Source organism: Schistocerca americana, chromosome 4 (assembly GCF_021461395.2).
Source record: "Schistocerca americana isolate TAMUIC-IGC-003095 chromosome 4, iqSchAmer2.1, whole genome shotgun sequence".
NCBI classification, from domain to species: domain Eukaryota; kingdom Metazoa; phylum Arthropoda; class Insecta; order Orthoptera; family Acrididae; genus Schistocerca; species Schistocerca americana.
This window is the reverse complement of record NC_060122.1, coordinates 772,553,365-772,559,188: the sequence shown is the minus strand read 5'-3', so window position 1 is coordinate 772,559,188 and position 5,824 is coordinate 772,553,365. Positions and strand designations below refer to the sequence as shown.

The 5,824-nt window shown below is 44.6% G+C and overlaps 1 non-coding gene across 1 annotated transcript; it reads left to right on the top strand.

Annotated features, from left to right (window-relative positions):
- The first annotated feature begins 4,996 nt into the window (after positions 1–4,996).
- On the top strand, positions 4,997–5,071 carry Trnat-cgu. The gene has a single exon. It is a non-coding gene; the product is annotated as a tRNA-Thr (tRNA).
- The last annotated feature ends 753 nt before the right edge of the window (positions 5,072–5,824 follow it).

The following is a 5,824-nucleotide window of genomic DNA, read 5'->3' as shown; positions in this document are numbered from 1 at the left end:
TGCTAATGACTGCAGCAGGCTTTGAATACACTGCCTTGTGCCGAAATTTTTGTGAGAGGGCAGAATTGTTTGGCCCGTTGCAAACATACGTATTGTATGTGACCTTTATTGCCACAAGCGTAACACTGTGCTTGTCATTGGGATGGTCAGTCTTGGCGTTTGTGCCGTGAACAGCACCTAGGGCATGACTAATTCCATTCACGTGTTTAGAGAGCTGTTTACAAAGCATGGAGAACCGTTACACGGTGTGGCGTGTCACTGCCTACTGGGCCAGTCATAAGCAAGGGCCGACTGAACCCGACAAATTGGTGGCTGGTGAAATTTCTCAGCCGACATAGCACCTGAGTCATATTGATCTAGTATTTGCACTACGTACAGAAATGATGGATCTTACTGTTTCAAAATCTTTTCTCTAAGTTTGACGTCAGTTACATTGACAACAATCGCATCACAAAACTTAATATCTGAATGTAAAGCACCACAGGCACATATGAATTTCTATTTCCTCGTCATAGCCTGAAAATCTGTTGCCCACTCGTGATAAGTTTCTTCTGACCTTTGCTATCAATTAAAGAATTGGTACCTAGCTGCTACCACACTCACTAGTTGGTCTTAACAGTTAGTTAGCGAATCTACAACCTGATAATAGGAAAGTTTACTTGGAGTGGTGTTAGGGAATAATTTCTGGATGAAGAGAAACAGAGCACTTACTATAGTTGACAAAATGTAATGTAGTTCCACAGTACCTGCTACACTGTGAGTAATTTTGTGGGCTTCAAACTGTTGCAACTACTCAAGCCATTCCTCGTCTTCGTCCTTAAACTGATGAAAAGGCAGTATGGCACTCGGAGCTACAGTTATTGTTTTTTGCACTGTATGAGTGGCTCGAGTCGTCAGGAGCTGCTGTATCATGTCTAGCAGTGAGGAAGTTTGCTTGGTCTGAAATTGAAACATCTCTGTTAGCTGCGTTGCATCTATCGCTTGCAGCTCAGGCACATGAGCAGGAGTGGGAGAGATGGGTTGGAATAACAAATTGGAAGAGAGAAATGCAATGTACAGACAAGGCAAGCAATAAAAACAAGCATACAAATAAAGAAAATTTCCGCAACGCCCACGTGCAAACACTGAACAGCAAAAACACTATAAGAGGTACTGTTAAAGCAAGTAAACACACCTCAGCAAAGTACAGACATAGTAAAATTAAGGCTTGAGCAAAAACACAAAAGAAAATCCTTGGCAGCCAGGCACTGGGATATTCTTAATACTTGTCGCCAAATGTTGAATCCTGCCTAGTCGTCGAATGTGGGGTGTCTAGGAAACCTGCTTTCTAGGAACGCTAGAAAATCAATTCAAATAAACCGTATTAAATGGTTTTATTACGAAAAGTACGTGACAATACTTAACTTAGAGAAATATGCAGATGTGTCACAAGCAAAGGGCGACAGACAAGTAAGAAATCTCTTCAGTACATCAATTCCTAAGTCGCTGCTACAAAGGTCGCTAGCCTTTAAGCTACTGTAGAACTTGGCTGAGTGTAGTTGGGCGCGGCACATATGTCCCCTTCGGATAGAGGCCGCTGTTGTCGCATTGTCGTCCTGGAGATGGGTCGATCAGCGTGCATTTGGCTGACTTCTTCTCAGTCCTCTCTGCTCTCCCGTTCCCGATCGGCGTGCTGGCTCTTGACTTTACGCCGTAACACCCATCCCCTAGTTGATTCTGTTGCTGTAGACGACCATGGATCACATGCCTCAAATTCTGCAGTCACTGATAGAGCTGTCACGGGAACTGTGCGTCCGCTAGACAACTATTCAAAAGATTTTACGGCGCATTCTACACTGGTATTCCTACATGATCCTGAACGGGCACCAATGGTAGGTTACAACACCGTGACTTCACCCGTCGTTGTTTGGCACCAATGGAAATGGATCACATGTGCTCGGAAAATATTCTTTGGACGGACGAGGCACATTTTACACTGCACAATACCGTGAATGCACAGAACTGTCGCATGTGGAATTCTACTCTGCCATATGCTGTGCAGGAACATCAACTGCACTCAGCTACGTGACTGCGTGATGTGGTTTCACTAGCTCGTTCATTCTCAGTTCGTAGTTCTTCTAAGAGTGCACTTGACAGGTGTACAGGTTATAAGGACCTGATTGTGCAGCACGTGATTCCAGCTCTGGAAGAATACATCTGTGCCCACACCAAAATTTTCATGCAACGTGGGGAGTCACCACAAATCACATGCCATGTGAAAATTTACTTCGAGAAACTTTCAGTAAAGACCGCGTCATCTCTAGGATATTTTTAGAAGTGTGGCCCTCCAGATCCCCAATATAAGCTCATTTGACTTCTGGTTTTGGGGATATCTGAAAGATTGTTCTATCAGAAACGTATCCGGACTCTTCCCGATCTGAAGAATGGCATGTATCTACTACATCTACATCTGTATCTACATACATACTCCGCAAGCCACCGTACAGTGCGTGTCCAAGGGTACCCTATTCCTCTCTTAAACAGAGAGAGGGGAAAAGGATTCTTTACAGGGTGGTCCATTGATAGTGACTGGGCCAAATATCTCACAAAATAAGCATCAAACGAAAAAATTACAAAGAAAGAAACTCATCCAGCTTGAAGGGGAAACCAGATGGCGCTATGGTTGGCCCGCTAGATGGCGCTCCCATAGGTCAAACGAATATCAACTGCGTTTTTTAAAAATAGGAACCCCCATTTTTTAAATTACGTATTCGTGTAGTACGTAAAGAAATATGAATGTTTTAGTTGGACCACTTTTTTCGCTTTGTGATAGATGGCGCTGTAATAGTCACAAACATATGGCTCACAATTTTAGACGAACAGCAGGTAACAGGTAGGTTTTTTAAATTAAAATACAGAACATAGGTACGTTTTAACACATTATTTCGGTTGTTTCAATGTGATATATGTGCCTTTGTGAACTTATCATTTCTGAGAACGCATGCTGTTACAGCGTGATTACCTGTAAATACCACATTAATGCAATAAATGCTCAAAATGATGTCCATCAACCTCAGTGCATTTGGCAATACGTGTAACGACATTGCTCTCAACAGCGAGTATTTCGCCTTCCGTAATGTTCGCTCATGCGAGGTATGGTTTCCTTGCAGTTGTTTTACTCCATAACGTTATTCTTGGTCCTCAAATGACTTTGGAAAACAATAGTTGTGTCAGTTACGTTAATTACGCTACACTACACACACTTTCCTATAAGTAACAGCTTGCACACGCTTCAGACGATGTAAACAAACAAGAATAAGATTTAAGGCAATCTTCAAAGGCCATTGGAGTTGCTGCCCGATAAAAGAAAAAGTGAAGCATGCACAACGTGAGGAAGAAAGAAATTGAAATTCACGGTTTCAGTGGGAATGTGATGTTCTTTTAGTGATTACAAAATCGAGTCAAATATAAAAAGTATGAGCCCACTTATCAACATGATATTGCACCCCCTCCGGACGCATGTACTGATTCGGTTTTTTAAGTGTGTCATAAAGCCGTGGTGTCCTCTTTTGAGACAAGCTGGCTCACAAGTTTTGTATCTGGTGTTTGGTATCAGTTGAGTCCTAGTGGTACCATATACGTTCTATCAGTGAGGGGTGAGGGGCTCTTGTTGACCACGAGAGTACTTCACCTGTGCGGCTGGTCCCGGGGGAGGTTCGAGTCCTCCCTCGGGCATGGGTGTGTGTGTGTGTCCTTAGGATAATTTAGGTTAACTAGTGTGTAAGCTTAGGGACTGATGACCTTAGCAGTTAAGTCCCGTAAGATTTCACACACATTTGAGTACTTCACCATCAAGCAGACAGTCTATAGGCATATATACCATACGCAGAGCAGCATTGTCCTGCCGCAGTGTACTGTCGCAAGAGAGGTAACATGTGTGGAAGCAAGGTGTGCGCTATTCACCGTTGTGCCGACATATTTCCCTGAATCACAAACAACCGTCAGCTGAAGTCAAACCTGATGGCTCCTGCCACCATGACGCCAAAAGTAACACCGTTGTGTGTCTCCAAGACTTCAGAAGAATTTACCTCTCCCAATTCGCCGTCATGTTCGACTACGATGGTCTTCTAGGGTGGCGCAGAACCGCGGTTCATCGCTGAACACAATGCGACGCCATTCATCAGCAAACCGTGCTTCCTGGTCACGGGACGATTCGAGACGCAGCTGTTCGTGTTTTGATGGTAACGGTACCCTACATTACTGTACGTACTGGCTGTCGTTTACATCACAATATAAACAGCTGCGTCCGGAAACGTCCCGTGACCAGGAAGGGCGGTTTGCTGACGAATGGCGTCGCATTGTGTTCAGCGATGAACCGCGGTTCTTAGAACCCTGTAGACCATCGTAGTCGAACTTGGCGGCGGCGAGCCATCAGGTTTGACGTCACGTCACGGTTGGTAGTGACTGAGGGAATTATGTCGGCATAACGGTACGTTACTGACGTTCTGCGTCATCGTATGTTACTGCTCGTGCGACAGCATCCTGTCATGTGTCTCTGTGAACTGTGTGCGTGATATTGAGGTACTCCCACGGCCAGGAAGATACCACAAGTGTGTGAGACCAGCTCTGACGTCAACTCCGTCCGAGCGCCCTTAACCAGAATATCAAGGACAAGCTACAACGGTGAAATGATAATTAAATCAAGACCCTAAGATGTCCACAGGCGTTGATATACATCAACGGGGCAGTTGAAAATGTGTGCCCCGATCGGAACTCGAACCCGGGATCTCCTGTCCGAAAGAACAGATACCATTTTCATATCCATTGACCTTCTTCTTCTGTGCGGATGCACACGCATTGCCCGAACTCTTAAGGGGCTTGGTAAGATTGTCTTCCGCGAGTAATGAGTGTAATGGGCAGGGTCACTACGAATGTAGTGTGTGGACATTAAGATGGGAATGTGGGTCTCACGGGGAGCGTACAAGGGATAAATCCCTGCAGTTGCACTATCCTCTGTGCCCTCGATGGTTCAGATGGGTAGAGCGTCTGCTACGTAAGCAGGAGATCCCGGGTTCGAGTCCCGGTCAAGGCACACATTTTCAACCGCCCCCGTTGATGTATATCAACGCCTGTCGACAACTTAGGGTCGTGATTTAATTATCATTTCATTCTAGAGAGCTGCACGATCACCGATATAGTTACAACAGTTGTTGCCCAGTTTGCTTCTGTAGAGTATACAATGGCTTTTGACACAGTTTCTAACCAAATCAATAGATGTACCCAAGTCAGTTGGGGTGCAATGTCATGTTGATAAGAGGGCTCACACAGCAAAGTTCTTTGTAAATTGTACTCTTTACTGTAATTACTAATGTCACATACTATCTCAAAACGAGAAGTTTAATTTCGCTTCATCCCCCTTCCCTAGGTGCTTCAATTTCTTTTTGGCAAGCAGTGAACACTGAGGTGAGAAAAATCATGGCATAGAGATATGCACACATACAGGTGTCGGTAACATCTCATACACAAGGTATAAAAGGGCAGCGCAAGGGCGGAGATGTAATTTGTGCTCAGATGATTCATGTGAAAAGGTTTCCTACATTATTATGCCCGCATGACAGGAATTAATATAGTTTGAATGCGGGATGGTAGTTGGAGGTAGAAGCATGGAGCATTCCATTTCGAAAATCGTTAGGGAATTCAGTATTCCGAGATCAACAGTGTCAAGAGTGTGCCGAGATTATAAAATTTCACGCATTACCTCTCACCTCAGACAACGCAGAGGACGACGGCCGTCGCCTAACGACCGAGATGCGGCGTTTGCGTATAGTTGCTCAAATGGTTCAAA